This window comes from Rhamphochromis longiceps, linkage group LG17 (assembly GCF_057381845.1).
Source record: "Rhamphochromis longiceps isolate RC_006_pf linkage group LG17, R_longiceps_female_GT1.1, whole genome shotgun sequence".
Taxonomy (NCBI): domain Eukaryota; kingdom Metazoa; phylum Chordata; class Actinopteri; order Cichliformes; family Cichlidae; genus Rhamphochromis; species Rhamphochromis longiceps.
The window spans coordinates 6,306,811-6,325,765 of record NC_140573.1 but is presented as its reverse complement, the minus strand read 5'-3'; the positions used below and the strand labels follow the sequence as shown (position 1 = coordinate 6,325,765).

General features: G+C 41.4%; 1 long non-coding RNA gene across 2 annotated transcripts in view; it reads left to right on the top strand.

The window, feature by feature from the left end:
* LOC146649175 (uncharacterized) overlaps nt 1-18,874 on the top strand; it is a 47,692-nt gene extending 28,818 nt beyond the window's left edge. Inside the window, exons 2-4 of one of the 2 annotated variants that reach the window (XR_014908071.1) lie at nt 15,762-15,897; nt 15,995-16,092; nt 16,444-18,874. This is a non-coding gene — a long non-coding RNA (uncharacterized LOC146649175). Of the gene's footprint in view, nt 1-12,759; nt 15,898-15,994; nt 16,093-16,443 lie in introns of those variants that run through there. The other variant, XR_014908070.1, reaches the window with a different exon arrangement.
* The last annotated feature ends 81 nt before the right edge of the window (nt 18,875-18,955 follow it).

Genomic DNA, 18,955 nt, shown 5'->3' with positions numbered 1-18,955 from the left:
CCACCAACGGGTTACCTGCACTGTCAAACAACGAGGCAGCTTGACTGTCTTCAGTGGGGATAGCTCCGGCCCCTGAAGGACCCTCCCCTTCGTCCTCTTGCGACATACTGCAATGTCTCTGAGTCTTTACTGCAGCAGATTCCCACAGTCACTTGTAGATGAGATTCAACAGTCCAAAATCTGTGTCAGGCGCCCTCCTCGTCCAATGGCTGAAGCAGGCTCCTGTTGTACCAACTGCCACTGCACCGAACCACCTCAGGACGTCCACACTGCGATTGCCGCCCTCTGGGAAGGACTGGGATCTTCTAAGCCACTACTGTTGTCTATAAAGCCCCACTCACTGTGTCTCTCTATACTGAAACTCAAAACTAACTTGAGAATCCCACTTCTGACACCAAACTATGTGGCCCGGTCATGGGGAATGAGACAGGACACAGGAAATACTCTTTTGTGGGCTTTTTTATTCTCCGACTGTACTCGGAGGAGCACAGTTTTAATTCTGTAGTTTTGAGTGAAACGGCAAAATTTAACTATTCCACTGGCTCAGCCTAAACTGCCTTTCAGGGTCTGAGACAACAGTAACTATCATATGTACATGTTAAATCCAAACAGTATAGACAACAGTAGTGACCTGTCAAGAAACAAATACAACAAAAAAAGAGAAAACAAAACAAATAAACACATTGTTTACATCCCACAACTTCACAGGTCAACTGGCAATAAAGTGCACTGTAAACTCTCTTTTAAACATACATTTCTATGGGAGAACATCATGAACTCACTTCGGTTTCTCCACACAGCTACTGTGCTAGGACAAGTACACACGCAGGAATCACACAGCAAGTGATCTCCCCTCTGAATCAAACAGAAACATACAGAGTTATGCAAAGTGAGTAAAAGTATAAACTTAACAACTTTGAAATCTGTTAGGACACTGTAACTACTCACGCCAACCCGCTCTTCAGTCCCTTTCACAGCACGTGACCATTAAACATGCACCCGTCGCGCGTTAAGAACTGTACAGAAATGGTCACAAACATGGAGTCATTGCTAAAGAAACTTAGCTAATTACAGTCTACTACAACACTGGTGACAATATTTTGCAGTATGCTACACTTTCTAGCACATTTACCTCGTGTGTAGCTAGCCACAGAATCTTTTGCAGTCTCTAACTCTCCAGTGCTCCCGCTCACAGCGCTCAGTGTGTGACGCAAACTTGAGTGCATGCGTGCTCTGGCTTGCGGCGGCTCTTAAAGGGACAGTATACCCCCAAAACGCGAGGTCTAGTCATCACCATGACAACCCTACAACAGACCTCCGGTAGACAGGCAACCAGTCAAAAACACAATTCCCTCTTTTTAAACCCTTTCCATGCGTAGTATTAGTTCACTTGGCTACATAAAATTTTAGATACACAGAAAGTCTTCACTTACTAAATATACCTGTCATAGTTTCCTTATCAAGGGCAGTTCTTCGCTCTGCGCCAATGTCCGTTTTGCTCTGTCCTCCTATAAAAAGCATGAATATTTGAGTGTCTGACTAGTTTTAGATTTCCAAAAATCTGATCTTTGTTCATCTACACATTTGAACTACAATAATATGCTATTGAGAGATACTTTTTGGTAAATAAACTGGTGACCTGTTCTAACGTTTGAATCTAAGGTTTATTTTTTAGCACCTGGCGGCTCTTTTTTGCTTCTCATCCATACAAAAATCTGCCTACTCTTTCACGTAATTCAGTTTATTTTGAAAAGTCTCAACAGGATCTTGAGCTTAATTGTGAAAGGTTTATTTGGAAAATAAACAAGCGGACACGGGATGGTTTTACCGTGGTTGTAGCTAACGACAAGGCATAAAGATAGTCGCTTGTCCATCCCTAGTGTGGTTATATTAAATATAAGAGAAAGAGAAAACTTTAAGAAATTAATATAACCACTACAGTGACCATCAAAACGATGAAAAAAATATTGCCGTAAACAGTTTATTTTGCGACACCTAGTGTAAAATGAATCGATAGACGTTTTTATATTGTCATCCGATATATATATCGTTATATCGAACAGCCCTAATATGAACTTATTTAGAACTTACCAGAATGAAAATGTCTGTAGCACAACAACAGATATCTGTGGATGGTAGAGAACTGGATATAGCTTGTCTCACAGCTGCTATCCAGGTTAGTTGCCTTCTTTTGGTAATATCCAATACATAAGCTCCCTCACGTTGCTTCCAGGTGGGGAAAGAATAAAACGTGAGCCAATTTTCCCTTCCCGATCATGCATCTAACATTACAACCCCCAACACAGCAAGGCGAACCATTGTTGATGCTTTCGCTCCTTAAGCCCTTTGTTTGGCGGGGAATTCTGGGAAGATGGCGGAGTGAGCGGTTCAACTTGAGTGGGCTCCGAGGCTTTTCCTGAAAAGAACCTCCTTCATGTCTTGACCGCAAACAAGTAAACCGGAATTAGAAGCAGACTAGTTATACTTAATCTCTAAAACTCAAAAACTTCCTCCCTGTGTTTCTCTTCATCATTCTCGGCCACCTTCTCCGAAGCGGCGAAATGGCTAACATTAACAAAGATCATGGCTACCACCTAGCGGCTCTTCGACAGGCGTGCGACGAAGAAGATATTGAACGGATGGAACAGCAGCATGACTTATCACAAGACAGACCGCAAGCTGATCCTCACCACACACAGGTTAAAAGTCCAAATCCTAAGAAAATGATGGCTATTGAATCGCAGACGCAAAACGAAGTTTCAAACACAGCTTTCCTCAACGCTATCCAAAAACTGGTATGTAAATTCGACACCCAAAGTGAACATTTAAAGAATTATGAATTCCAGCTGCAAGAAAAGACCAACGCTGTAAGAAAAGTAAAGGAGTCCGTGGATGCTAAAATCATTCAAAAATATATATATATATATATATTACCCTTCATATATTTCAATCTAAGTAAACACATTCACATGTAACAACTGAAAAAAATCTTTATTTGATGTCTAAAACATACATATCAATCAAGCAAGGAACATATATTTTATAATATTACTTTCATAACATACTTAAACATTCTAAAACAAACACACACACACACACACACACACACACACAGAGATACATATATATATGTGTGTGTGTGTGTGTGTGTGTGTGTGTGTGTGTGTGTGTGTGTGTGTGTGTGAACATAAATCAACATACTTAAAATGTAATTTGTTTTCTTTTCCATCAGTCTCAGTCCCTCCAGCTTGTCCAAATAATTTCTTTCCAAACCATCAACGTGTCTTTTAGACCCCATTCCTACAAAACTGCTCAAAGAAGTCCTGCCGTTAATTAATGCTTCAATCTTAAATATGATCAACCTATCTCTAATAATCGGCTATGTACCACAGGCCTTCAAGCTGGCTGTAGTTAAACCTTTACTTAAAAAGCCATCTCTAGACCCAGCAGTCTTAGCTAATTATAGGCCAATCTCCAACCTTCCTTTCATATCAAAAATCCTTGAAATATTTGTCAAACAGCTAACAGATCATCTTCAGTCAGGTTTCAGAGCTCATCACAGCACAGAAACAGCTTTAGTGAAGGTAACAAATGATCTTCTTATGGCCTCTGACAGTGGACTCATCTCTGTGCTTGTCCTGCTAGACCTCAGTGCAGCATTCGATACTGTTGACCATAATATCCTATTAGAGCGATTAGAACATGCTGTTCAGTATGAAATATGCCCGTTGTCCACATAGCCAGGCCATTCCTTGCACCCAGTATGTGCCATTAGATGGTCCAGTCGTGTTCACAGGGTCACCTTCTCCTGCTCCAGCGGTCCGGTTGCAGTTGGTGGTGTTTCCAAGCGGCCTGTTACCTTTGTTTTGTTTATAGCACGTGGAGTGGTTCTTCCCTGGAGTTGGGCCCAAGAACACTGGGAAATGGATGGATGTATTCCGGTTTGTCACATTGAAGTTGATCCAGAAAAGTTGATTACATGCTCCTTTATCAAGTACAACGTCTTCAACGCTGATTTTGTTGTGTTGTAACCCTCCTAGAAGGTTGACGTGAAGAGTGTAAAAGGTAGATGGGTTTGTCTCTTCAATGATGATTTGGCTGTGTTGGAATCCAATGCCAGCGAAGCTAGCGGCACACTTGGCTTGAGTCTTGTTCATGTATTTGCCATATAGTGTGGGGTGTGTCGACGTGCTGGGCATATAAGAGCAGACATAACAGTCTGTATTTTCTGATTCTGCCCTGGTCCTGTCGTGGATGTATCGGTACCAGGCATTGTTCATCCAAGGGTGAATGTGGTCTTGTGTCATGTCTCTTAGGTGGGAGTTGTCATGCTCCATCTTCTCTGTCTGCCTCGTGGTTCAGCTGTTGTCGGCATCAGCTGGGGTCCTGTAAGGGTGAGCATCGTAGTCAAGGTAAACAAGAGGGTCCACCTTCCCATGGCTGCGTACAGGTCCGTCACACCCTACTACTTGGTTGAAGTGGCTCTGATGTATCCAGGAGGGTCTCTCCGCTATTTTGCAGGTAGTTGGAGTGGTCAGAAGCACTTGGTATGGACCCTCCCACTGTGGTGAGCTCCAATTTTTCCTTTGGAGTACTCGGACACGGATCCAATCACCTGGCTTCAACCTGCAGGAAATAGAAGAAGAATCTTGCAGCAGTTTATTTGTCAACAATTGAGTTATCCAATCTGCCAGAGTGGTTTCACAGATTGATTTATCTAGTGGCTCGCTAGTAACTGGTAGTGAAAAAGGTCGCCCATGTATAATTTCAAATGGGAACAGTTTGTTATTTCCTTGTGTTATTCTCATCCACATTTTGACTAGGCCTACACATTCTGGCCATGGTCTGCCAGTTTCTTCCATTGTTTTCCTGAGCCTTTGTTTTATAGTGCCATTTGTTCTCTCCACTAATCCTGCACTCGTGGATGGTAGGCACAATGGTGTTTTATACTGAAACCTTGTGCTTCAGATACTTTGCTGATCACATCATTTACAAAATGGGTTCCATTATCTGATCTTATCAGAGTAGGAATTCCATATGTTGGAATGAAATGGTTGCATAGTCTGTTTTTTCACTGGGTAGATTTCTGGCCATTTTGAGAAAACATCTATAATTACTAGAGCGTATTTTGAGCCCTGACACTCATTCAATTCAATGAAGTCCATGTGAATTGTATGAAATGGGTGAGGTGGTGTAGGAAAATGTCCTCTTTTTGGTCTTAAGTTACCTTGGGTATTGTGTTTTTGGCAGGTCATACATGTTCTCACATATTCTTTTGCTGAAGTTTCAAAATTTATAGTGTAGAATTGTTGGCATCCCTCAGATTATCCCTCCTGATGAGCCATGGCTCAAAACCATGGCTCACTAGAGCAGCTGTTTTGTGTAATGATTTGGAAGAATGGGTTTTCCTGTTATTTTCATTATGTTATCAGTAGGGATGGGTATCGTTTAGGTTTTATCCGATACCGGTGCCAAATCGGTACTTTTGAAACGGTGCCGGTGCTTAAATGGTGCTCGAACCGGTGCTTAAAGAATGGAGAACACAAACTTTGTCCAAAAACCTCTCATGTTCAGCTGGTTTTTTTTGTAAAAAGATAACAATGTGTGCCTTTTCTGCAGCTATGTGGCATATATGGTATCACTCTTGGCTGGAAGCAGTGCTTAATCAATGGAAAAAACACAAACTTTGTCCAAAAACCTCTCATGTTTAGCTGTTTTCCACTTTTTCTTTGGTCATTTTAGCCTTTTTGGCAGGGTGAAGGGAGTATCTGCCATCAAACAAGAAGACAGCCGCATGTAGCTATGATGATGTTTGCTAGTTCACCTTACCTGCATTAATGTAATAACGTGGTTAGCCTACTCAACGTAAATTACACACTAACAACATTAAGCTACTCACGCAGAGAAGAACGGCTGCTGCTGCATCATCATCCTCATCATTTCTGCTACACTGGCAGGGCTAGGGGCCAGGACTCTATTCTTCGGGTTTTTGGGGGATGTTGCTCCGGGTCCGATAACTGGCAACCCACCCGACGTGCACGGTGTGAGGTCTCGCAGCAAGCTATCAAATACGGCGCATTTCTCGGATTTTAAAAAAAACGCTATGCGTCGCCAGCTGTTTAATCGGATTCTTGGTGTTACCTCCTTTGACAGTATCACAGTATCAGCTTAAAGCACTTGTTGCAGGCTGCTGAGTTTGTATATTTTGCTATGAAGTACAGCCAGACTTTTGACCGCTTCGCCTTGGGCATTTTTAATCTGTAGCTCTGCTCTAACAGAACGTACGTACCTGGCCCCGCCTACTATCCTCGGAAACATAAAATGATTGGCTAGAAGTGTATCACAGCTCAGGAAAAAAAAGCACTGAAATAAAGCACCGAAATGTGCGCTGCTTTTCGGTCTGGTTACTACCGTTTATGTCAGAACCGGTGCCATCATGGCACCGGACACCGGTACCCATCCCTAGTTATCAGTGTCTAGTACTGCTCCGTGTTTTAGCCATTGCTTCTGTTCTCTTGGTGATGCTGCTTTTTGTTTGCTCTGCAATACAGATAGTGGAATGGTGTGATTTTCATGAGTTGTCAAAGGAGCTTGCAAAGAAAAGCGTCTGGACTTCTTTAAGTTACTTGAGACGTTTCACCTCTCATCCGAGAAGTTTCTTCAGTTCTAAGGTCAAATGGTGGAGAGTCCCAGATATAAACCTAGTGGGAGTAACCCCCCACAGAGGGACAAAAGGACCCCCTGATGATCCTCTAATCGCCTGAGCCAAGGTGTGAAACTGGGTGTGGGTCCCAATCAGCCAGAGTTTCGGGTGAGTTCATTGTGAAACCTGGCCCCACCTCATCATACGAATTCCTGAGGTCAGATGGCCCAGGATGTGAGTGGGCGTTAAGGCGTCTGGGGAGGGAACTCAAAACTGGATTATAGATGGCAGAGAGTTGGTGTCGTAAACCACCGCCTCTGCCCACGTTTCACCTTCTCGGATGAGAGGTGAAACGTCTTCAAGTAACTTAAAGAAGTCCAGACGCTTTTCTTTGCAAGCTCCTTTGACTATGATGACCTGGATGACTGAGAACCTTCACAGACATTTTCATGAGTTGTTAATAAGACTGTGGTTGCTATAGCTGCTGCTTTTGCAGCTTTGTCAGCAAAATTGTTTCCCTTCTGATGTGCTGCACATTTGCAAATTGCTAAATGTCGCATCACATAAGGAGTTTCCTCCCATGTAGACACATGTGTGCCATGATAAAACTTTCCTCCACACACTAGAAATAAGAAACTAATTTCAACCCTCTGTTACATTTTATTCACTTATTTTATAATCCAGTCATTTTTTCAAATCTAGTATCAATTAACTAATTTGCATATCAGCTCATAATGCGCTAAATTGATAGGTCAACAGAAATGCACGTTCAAAATATTATCACAAAAGAGAATTTCCTTCATACAGTAAATTACTTGTGTTGCATCAATCAAACAGAAAGCATCTCACACTTTATTGTATTACCAACTAAATTTATTGTCTGATTACTGCTTGGTCATACCAGACACTCTCTGTGTCTTTATTTTATTTATTTTTTTATTTTTTTATTTTTTTGCAAACGTTTCACCTATTGTCCTGCTGAAGAGTTAAATGTCAGCAGTGGATAAATTCAGCATTTGATAACAAAACTCTTTTAAGTTTTCCCTGCTTTAACACCAATGAGAGATATAGGCACATCTGTATAGTGCTCTTGCGTGTGCTAAGAAAGGCAAATGTGCTTGTAGCAGTTGAGAGATTATTATGCTGTTATATATTACATTATACCTGTAATCAAAATGAGTACTGATACTGCTGTAGGCCACATCATACTTCTTGTGTAATCAGTACATAGTTTTAGTTTGCATCATACTTATGAGTTAAAAGAATATGAAAATCATTAGATTTATTAGATAGGTTTCTATTATCCTATACTGCTGACTTACTGTGAGTGAGTTACACTGTTTCATGACATTTCATACTGCTGAGTTATGAAGAGAATATTGTGTTCAGAGAGTCAGGGCCTTTTTTTTTTGATAGTAGAGACAACAGAGCACATTGCACGGGAGCTTCACACTGTAGGAGCTGATTTTAGAGTTTAGAAATGTGTTAACATAGAATGTAGAACACTAGAGACACTGCCCCCGATATAATAAAGGCCTCACTGTGTCGTGAACTTAGGAGTAGATTGTAGGAGACCCCTCCCCCACTTGAACTGTGAAAGTAAAACAGAGAGGAGTTAATGCTGAGTGGAAATTCCCCAGAGAATGTTTGGGTGGGGGTCTCAACATTTGTAAATGGATAACTGTGGTCTGGAAGGGAGATGGGTTTTATGACCTAGGGAGTCACCTACACCCACAGTGTTTTAACTGTCACGCACACACATCCACACGCACACTGACTCATGTGCACACACATACACACAGGTATGCGTACACAGTCACACACGAGCACTCACATAGGCTACGTTCACACTGCAGGCGAAAGCGCATCAAATCCGATTTTTTTGACCCTATGCGACCCATATCCGATCATACTATGACAGTGTGAACGGCACAAATCCGATATTTTCAAATCCGATCTGGGTCACTTTCGTATGTGGTACTGAATCCGATACATATCCGATGTTTTAGAAAGCGACTGCTGTTTGAACGGTCAAGTCGCATTAAATCCATCTTTTACATCACTGACACAAGACAGACGCCAATTATCAGCGCTGGAGAAGACATCACGAACGCTTCCTGGCCATCCCGTGTAGATGTCAGTGAAACTGTTGGGAAGACAATGTTGGAGAAACGTGAACATTTTTTGTACTGTATAATCTGCAGATTCTGACAGAAATCTGCAACTATCCTTTGAAGCACCGCTCCTCTAAAACAGCAATAAGGATCATTATTAGGTTATCTACATTATTATGTAAATAACTTAAAGCAAAAATTGAGAAACGTAAAGTCCGAAGTCTTTATATTAATGGCCATCAGTCAAACAATATTGTTTGCTCTGGGTCTAAACAGAGCGCGTTGTGTGTGACGTCTTCTTTTGCGCATGCGGGCCGCTTTGAGGGTTCACACTAGAGCGTGTTTGCTGTCGCATTTTATTTGTAGTGTGAACGAGCAGACAAAAAAATCGGATTTGATCAAAAAATCGGAATTGAGCATCAAGACCTGCAGTGTGAACGTAGCCATAGACACGCGGGAACGCGCACATGTAGGCATTCATGTGCTCGTGCACATAGACACAGACAGAGTTTGCAGCACGCCGTGGGGGTTTTATGATGGGGACGCCTCTATAAAGCTGGCTGTAACGAACAAAGGGGTGAAGATTTTTTGCAGAGGGACACACCGGCCTCGTCTTCCCTTCTAGAAGTGCATGCTTAAATGAAGATGAATAAAGATGAATAAAGGTTTTGTGAAATGACTGAGTTCCGGTGCCGTCTCTGGAAGTTTTGACGAATAAAAGAACCGGGTTAAAACTGATTTCGCAACAACACCCACCTTTTGTTGGAAGCAGAAAAACAGGGAGCCAAGGTCATAACTCAGGCTTACTGACAGTTAGAAAGAATGTGAATGCTTGGTTTGTGGCTGTGGCGCATTTTGTATAGCTTCTTTTCTTTTGTTTAGTAGCTTTCTGCCTTCACCTGAGAGGGTGTGCCCTAGGTATGTGCCTTCGGGTCTCCATAATTAGAGTTTATTTAAAGATACCTTGTGGCCCTAACTCAGCCAAGTGACGTAACATAGCCATAGTATTTTGCTTACACCCTTCCTCTGTGTGGCCAGTCAATAAAATGTCATCTACGTAGAGTAGAAACTGTCTCTGCCCCTCAAAAGTGAAGCCAAACAGGTGTTGTGGGTCGGGGTGGAAAGGCAATTCAATTCAATTCAATTTTATTTATATGGCGCCAAATCACAAAAAAAGTCGCCTCAAGGCATTTGATAAGTCTATCACTGAGAACCATTGTTCTTTTGGAGTGACTTGATTCAGTATAGTGTGGGGATTTGCTAATTCTGGTGGCATCATTTCAGTGATTTCATTTATTGCTCGCAGATCATGCACTAGACGGTATTTTGCAGTATTAGCTTTCTTCACCACTTAAACAAAACATCAGTCTTTGTTTTATTATTATTATTATTATTATTATTATTATTATTATTATTTAAATTCTCCTTTCTCAAAAACAGAAAATGAAATTGTAGTTGTTCTTGGCTGAGAAACATAAAACCTCCTTTTGTTTTTTTTGTTTTTTCTTTCGAGACAAGAAACTAAGTTTTAACTTTTCTGCCTTATCACCTAAAGCAAAGCAGACAACCCATCTCCCAGCTGGCTCTGAACTTATCATCATCAAGGTCGCATGGTGAGAGCCACTTCAGAAGTCACAGTACTCCTCACATTTCAACATTTCAAAAAAAAAAAAAAAAAAACTAAACTCAGCACACTACACAGAGAACAACAGCCAAGACACAACTGGAAATGCTGTTCTTGTTTGTCCTCCTTGAACTTTAGAATAAACTTATTACATCTGCAATAGTAAATCATATGCCTAATCATTATATGTCACTGTGATCCACGAGTGTGATCACAAATTTACTTATTTTTCAATCCAACAAAACAAACAAACAAAAAAACAAAAACAAATTGCTGATGGCATGAACGCTTTACACACATCAGTCAGGATGCAAATAAAGGATGCTGCCAAAAACAAATCAGAAGTATGAGGGGAAAAACTGAGCTCACAGACAGCTGCATGTTTGAGTTTAATAGCATGCAGCTCCTGCTCTAAAAAACGTGTTACTTGCTCATCAGCTTAGCAGTGACCACATATTTAATTCAGCTTCTCAATTTTGTAGCTTTAGCTGTTGCATACAGGGTTTAGCTTATTAGTTGTTAGTATAGGTGTGCTCTATATTTCAGCAATGTCTCATCTTGGATGACAGGTTTTCAAGCAGGTCAAGTGCCTCTATGCACTTAATTAGTTTAGATATTTTCTGTATTACCGTCATCTCATATGTCATTGTACTGAATTTGAGCAAACCTTAAGCTTGATGCAGACTACTTTTAACAATTATCCACCTCACATCATATTAATATTATTTCATTATTAATGCTATTATCTTTTCATATAACAGCAATAGTATATTACAATATTTTATTTATATTTTATTTTGCATCCACCAATGGCTGTGGGTGATCTGCAGTTTCACCCTTTCCCAAGCTGGAGACATTTTCCTTTTCACACACTTTCCTTGGCTGAACAATGACACAACCTTAATATACTTTATGCATCTCTCTATTTCATTTAATATGTGTTTGTGTGAATTATCTGCTTTCTTTCATTCTATTCATTCTGGGCATGGTCTTCATCCTAACTATGTTTCATTGTTAACACCAGTTTACAGGTTGTTATCCTTGCTATTATTAGTTTGAATACATTAAAGATAAGCTCTAATGTAATTTAGCCTTTTGTTTATTTTACTTTATTCCTCTTGTATTTATATTTATTCAGTCGGGTCTGTTTCCAACCCTTTTTAAACTTCAGTCGGCTGATAATACAATCCTGTTTTTGTGATCTCTACTTTGATCTCTAATTTTCAGTTCTCCCTTCAGTTTCGATTTCTCATGCTTGGAAAAGTCTATACTCTTCCTTACGTTTTTTTAATGCTTTTACTTTTTTGTCTGTCTCTCCCTTTCATCTGTCTGGGTGGTGGCAGCCACAGTGGTTGCAGCTAATCATTCCGTGTCGGGCGTTCTCTGTCTTACAGTCCCTTTCTTTTGGATTATTCCTGCTCCAGCTTGTTGTTTTTCTAAACATTTCTAATCAAGTGTTAATTTTTCTTGTTTATTCTCCATTTTCATAGATTTTGCTGGGCCGTCACTGGCACACTTGACTTCAGAGTGGTTTACTGATACGGCCTTCGACTTCACCCTAAAGGTGAAGCGCTATCAGTTTTATGAGATGAAACTCAACTGTTCTCCTTTGTCACCAGTACGTGAGCCTCAGCAAAGAAAACAAAAAATGGAAGTAGTTCAGCAGCGTATTGTGCTGTAAAATCAACTTACTTCCAGACACATACACACATATAGACATTTGCGCGCTTATTTAACTTAAACCTATTTGGTCACGAAGTAATTTCGGCTACCTCTAAAACCAGCCTACACTTAGGTCCTTTTGGTGAACTTAAACCTATTTTACGCGTTTCTTTAAACCCTTACGGCGGGTTAGACCAAAATAGTGTTTTCTCACCCTCAGACATCTCAGTGGTGTTTCGGATCATCAGACTAAATCCCACCGCTGTGGACCAGACTATAAACACCGGCCCGGACCTGAATTCACGTCCCAGGGCTTTCGTCCTCGTCTAAGAGGGCTGTGCACAGACTTCGGTGCTGGCTTCCCACGGCGTCAGGAATCAGTGCTGGATCCTGGAACAGAGTCACAGATAACAGTTCTGATGTTTCTGCCCCGGCTACGAAGGACCAAAATAAATGTCAAGAGATTTATTCTAAATGACACTTCTTCAGCTGAGAGTCAGAGAGTGGAGACACACACGTTGCAAGGGCGGTCACAGAGCGCTCACATCAGAGTGGGGGCCCTGTGAAGTGCGCTTTGTTACCACTCTGGTCTTTATTTATATACAGAAAGTAATACAATAGTGAATACATCTGTTCATAGACAGAGGAATGTTAGTGCATATGCAGGTGTGTGTGTGTGTGTGTGTGTGTGTGTGTGTGTGTGTGTGTGTGTGTGTGTGTGTGTTGTGGGACTCAGAAGGGAGTGGAGACAAGAGTGGTTCAGCTCTTATTATCGCTGTGGGAAGAAACTAAGAAAGAGAACAGAACAAGTTTTTGTAGTGAACAACAGTCTAACACATCTAAAAGGTCATAATGCAGTATTCTATCATATGCAAACTTATATCATTAAAAGCTTATAATGACTACTAAGTACAATTTTCCATTGACACACACCAAGGTTAATTATGGAGTTCCACAGGGTTCAGTGCTAGGACCAATTCTGTTTACATTATACATGCTTCCCCTTGGCAGTATCATTAGAAGACATAGCATACATTTTCACTGCTATGCAGATGACACCCAACTCTATCTGTCCATGAAGCCAGGTAACACACACCAATTAGTTAAACTGCAGGAATGTCTTAAAGACATAAAGACCTGGATGGCCGCTAACTTTCTGCTTCTTAATTCAGATAAAACTGAGGTTATTGGACTCGGCCCTGAAAATCTTAGAAATATGGTATCTAACCAGATTCTTACTCTGGATGGCATTACCTTGGCCTCCAGTAACGCTGTGAGGAAACTTGGAGTCATTTTTGACCAAGACAAGTCCTTCAACGCACATATTAAACAAGTATGTAAGACTGATTTCTTCCATTTGTGCAAAATCTCTAAAATTAGAAATATCCTGTCTCAGAGTGACACTGAAAAACTAGTTCATGCATTTATTACTTCCAGGCTGGACTAATGTAACTCATTATTATCAGGATGTCCAAAAAACTCGCTGAAAAGCCTTCAACTAATCCAAAATGCTGCAGCAAGAGTCCTGACAGGGACTAGAAAGAGAGAGCATATTTCTCCTGTTTTGGCTTCCCTTCATTGGCTTCCTGTTAAATCCAGAATTGAATTCAAAATCTTGCTCCTCAGATACAAGATCTTAAATAATCAGGCCCCATCTTATCTTAATGACCTTGTAGTACCATATCACCCTATTAGAGCACTTCGCTCTCGCTCTGCAGGCCTACTTGTTGTTCTTAGATTATTTAAAAGTAGAATGGGAGGCAGAGCCTTCAGTTTTCAGGCCCCTCTTCTGTGGAACCAGCTTCCAGTTTGGATTCAGGAGACAGACACTATCTCTACTTTTAAGATTAGGCTTAAAACTTTCCTTTTTGCTAAAGCATATAGTTAGGGCTGGACCAGGTGACCCTGAATCCTCCCTTTCTTTCCTCACCTTTCTCACTCACTATGTGTTACTAGACCTCTCTGCATTGAATCATATCTGTTATTAGTCTCATGTCTTTCATCCTGTCTTTTTTCTCTCACCCCAACCAGTCGCAGCAGATGGCCCCGCCCCTCCCTGAGCCTGGTTCTGCCAGAGGTTTCTTCCTGTTAAAAGGGAGTTTTTCCTTCCTACTGTCTCCAAAGTGCTTGCTCATAGGGGGTCATATGATTGTTGGGTTTTTCTCTGTATCTATTATTGTACGATCTACTGTGCAATATAAAGCGCCTTGAGGCGACTGTTGTTGTGATTTGGTGCTATATAAATAAAATTGAATTGAATTGAATTGAACTGAGGAGTACACAACTTCAGTGACCAGCTACATCAGGAAGTGCATAGAGCATGTCACTGTCTCCAAGATCGTCATCAAACGTGCAAACCATAAACCCTGGTTTTCTGCAAAGCTACATAGCCTGATGAAAATCAAAGACTCTGCCTTTAAGTCCAACAATAGGGAAGCTTACACTACAGCCAGAGCAGACCAGGCAAAGCGAGAGTATGCAGAAAAAATCAACACACACTTCACAGGTTCAAAGGACACTCGGCGCATGTGGTAGGGCGTTCAAACAATCATGTGCTACAAGCCAACACCTCCGGCATGCAGCAGTGATCCCTCTTTGCCAGAGAAACTGAATGCTTCTTTGCAGAGTAAAACCATGAAAGGCTTCTGGACCTGACAACATAACTGACCAGGTGCTTTGGGAGCGTGCTGACCAGCTCACAGGCATCTTCACGGACATCTTGAATACATCACTGAGCTCAGCTCTGGTACCTGCATGCCTCAAAACCACAACATTCATCCCAGGGCCAAAGAAGTCCACTGTGATCTGCCTCAATCACTACTGACCAGTGGAACTTACACCCATCATCACAAAGTGCTTTGAGAGGCTGCTATTGAGGCACATGAAAACTCAGCTTCCAAAGAATCTGGACCCGCTACAGTTTGCTTACCGCCCAAACCACTCCACAGATGATGCCATCTTGTCTCCTCTTCACCTTTCTCTCTCCCACCTCGACAAAAAGGACACTTTTGTCAGAATGCTGTTTATTGACTTCAGTTCAGCATTCAACACAGTCATTCTCCAGAAGCTTGTAAAGAAGTTGGACCTACTGACAATAGATATCACTCTCTGCAATTGGATCTTGGACTTCCTAACTGACAGGCCCCAGTCTGTCTTCATAGGAAATAATACTTCCAAAGTCCTCAGACTGAGTACAGGTTCGCCGCAGGGCTGTGTGCTTAGTCCACTGCTGTTCACCCTGCTAACACATGACTGTATTGCACAGTAATTCTCAAATCACATCATCAAGTTTGCAGATGACACAACAGTGGTGTGTCTCATCTCCAGCAACGGTGAGTCTGAAAACAGAGAGGAGGTACAAGACCTGGTGGACTGGTGTCAGAATAATAACCTGTCTCTAAATGTTCAGAAGACTAAAGAGATGGTTGTTAACTTCACGAAGAGTTCAACGACCCTGCCAGTTTGTAGTCGGGATGAGTCGACATTGCAAAATGATATTAGTTTGACCCACTTAAATACTCCTAAAACAACATAGAAGCCACCAGAGAATTTAGGTGGTGTGTGTGGAAGCAAACCTCTTTTGCTTAAATATACATGTAACGAAAAAATGTTGTTCTTCCCTGTAAGTTTGAAAAAAATGTTAGGGACTGTAAAATATGAATTACTACAAATAATAGGTCGTGTGGAATAACCTCCCTGTGTCTTTCTCATTGTGCAGATTCGTACCACTATCAACCACCTCCTGTGCCCTTCTAAGGGATTCAGCTGGGTTCGTCACACTACCATCACTGTGTTCTTGCTGGCTGGCACAAATGCCCTGGTTATTTTCGTTCCCACCATCTTTAGACTTATAGGTATATGTCTGCATGCAAGATATTGTAATAACATCTTAAAGAGCAACAGTAAAAGAAAGGATTGTGACTAAAATGCCAAATGTCTTTACAATGTCAGACATTTCTGCTGCTGCCATGCTCATCTTCATCCTGCCTTCAGCTTTCTACATCAGACTGGTCAAGAAAGAGTCCATGAAGTCTGGGCAAAAGATCGGGGTAAGATGGAGTTCGATGAAATGAACCGTTTTTGAACTTTACACTTATTTGTTTCCTTGCCAAGGATTCGACACGGTTGTAGCTGCAGTAATTAGCCCTTTAGTTTAACTTCATATTAAGCAAACAATCTTATGTTTTATTGTTTTTTCATTAATTATCATATTTTTAATTACAAAACAGTACAGTGCAACAAACTAATACTATATCTTCTGCATTGCTAAGCTAAAGTGAGATAATTAGCTTTATACTGAACCAAAGACAACAAATTACACGTCTTAAACTGTGAAAGGTTTCATTTAACTTGGTGTGAATGAACACATTAGCTAACTGTGATCTTATTTTGCTCTCTAGGCATGCCTCTTCCTCCTCATCTGTATCACGGTCATGTCCAGCAGCATGATCCTCATCATTCTGGACTGGATCAAGAACGCCACAAGCGAGGTCTCTCCTGAAACTGTATTTAGTCTTTATAACCTGCTGAAGGTCTGCGCAGCGACAACACTACTGCTTTGAGAAGGCCTGCGAGCCTCCCGGTTCCACTTCCCCCACTCAGGGGTTGTGGGAAACTTGAAATTTTTTCTTTATGGGAGAATACTTTGAATTTTGACCACATGCCGTGATACCTGTTAAACATGCAAAAAAAAAAAAAAAAAAACAACCTAAGAAACAACTAAAAACAGGTTGCACTCTTGAACACCTTCAACCAAACAATAACGAACAAGAGAGCTCGACGCGGATTCCTTCCCACCGAGTGGAGAGCCCGTCGTAGATGGCACACTGTGCTTCCAACATTCACACGTCACCGAAATGTTGTCATCTATTTATGGAAGACCGGAGATGTGCAGAAAATGTTGTTTCTGCACATCTCCGCTTGAGAGTACGTCAACCAACTCTTGACCTCAGCAGCAAAGAAAAAAAAACCTCCAAGCTAAAGCCAACAACAGAATGTGGAAGAACTACTATGTTTAGTTGTTTTTTTTTTAATCTCCAAAACACCTATGCACCGTGCTAAAGAGAGAGACCAAGTTCAGCTTAGATAGACCCAGGCCATATTTTGCTGTAATACCATTCTGTACCATAAGATGGTGCAGCAGGTTAATGTAAAATTTATTATCAATGAAAATAAAATTTTATTTACAACAGTGTGAGAAAAGGAAAAGCTTCATGAGGGGAAAGGTGCAGTTAAAAAAACAAGCTGTCAAAAAAAAAAAAAAAAAACCAGCAACAGCCCTTTTAAAAATTAAAAACACTGCCCACTGGTGGATGAAGTTTTAGTTGCAATTTGCAAAAAGTACCTTTGAGGGCTTTGTTTTAGAAATGTAAGCCAATCAATGCCTGTAGGAGGCAGTGTTTAATTCAAATAAAAGAAAAGTTAAAACACACACGTCTTTCAGATTCTTTAGTATTTAACAAAGTGAGTGTTTGTTCACATGGAGACAACTTCAACTCCACTGTCTTTTAAAAATGAAGCAGTGGGCTCAGATAATTTTGAGTTTTAGTTTATTTCTCCAGAGAAAGATTTCTGCAGAGCTGAAACACCAGCTTGACAATGCTGCCCCCAAGCTGACGGAGGTTGACATTGTGCTCCAAGGATCAGACACCGAGGTTCATCCATGGCACCAATTCAGTTGGCTTAAGCGCTCTCTGTGTGTGTGTGTGTGTTTAGGCCAAGGAAGATGAGTTTTTCACTGCAACTTGTTTTACTGAAGCTATGCAAGTGTGTTGAGACTTCATTTCAGGATTTGTGTGGTGTGTACCCTGAATAGTTTTAAGGGGCAGGTCAAAATGAAACTTCATTCTGATGCAGGAATACCTTTAACAGCTGGTCAATCTGCCATCGTAACTGAAAGTCCAGAGGTTACGTTTCTGATATTTGCAGGGTTTGACTGCCATTTTTTAAGCACAAATTGGGGGGGGGGAGACCAGAGTTGTAGTTCATAGTTGTAGATACTCCTCCCTCCTTCAAACATGGGCTCAGAGTTCACGGAAGCTCACCCACAAATGCAGATTTCATGATTATTTTCTTACCTGAATTTGTGAATTCGTAACAATTTTAGGTACACAAATGATGTCGGCCTGAAAAAAACAAACATCTTTCAATGAACAGATGCCCTATCATCAGCAGGACTCTTATCTCAGGCTGGTCCTTGTCCTCCACATGCTTTCTTCTTGTTCTTTTTGGGGACGAGTCGACTTTAATATGAGTCTGTGCCTAACACATGAATTGGATGATAGCAGAGTTAAGACTCAATTTGTTTGCATGTCTAAGTGAAAGAGGTGCATCTTCAACATGTTTATGTCTGGATGGGAAACAAAAATGTGTCATAATCGTGCAAACTGGGATGTTTAATCTAAAACATGAACACTAATGTGAAAGAATAGTGGGTTTAACACGACGGTAATGTGGAGTTCGTCACATAAACCACCTCCAACTCTACACTTCAAAGACCAAGGAACTGGTTGTGGACTTCGGGAGGTCCAGATCAGGTCCACTGCCAGTTCAGACAGAGAGAGAGGAGGTGGTCAACGCATACAAGTACCTCGGGCTGTGGGTGGACAACAAGATGGACTGGTCATGCAACACAGAGCACTTGTATAAAAAAGGCCAAAGCAGACTGTACTTCCTCAGGAGGCGGAGGTCCTTCAACATCTGCAGGAAGCTCCTGAGGATGTTTTACCAGTCTGTGGTTGCTGGAGTACTGTTCTATGCTGTGGTGTGCTGGGTGAGCAGCACAGCAAAGGAGGACTCATCCAGGCTGGCTCTGTGGTCAGCATGGAGCTGCACACTCTGGTGATAGTGGCAGAGAAAAGGACAAAAGAAACTGCTGGACATTATGGACAATGCTGGGCATCCTCTGCACAC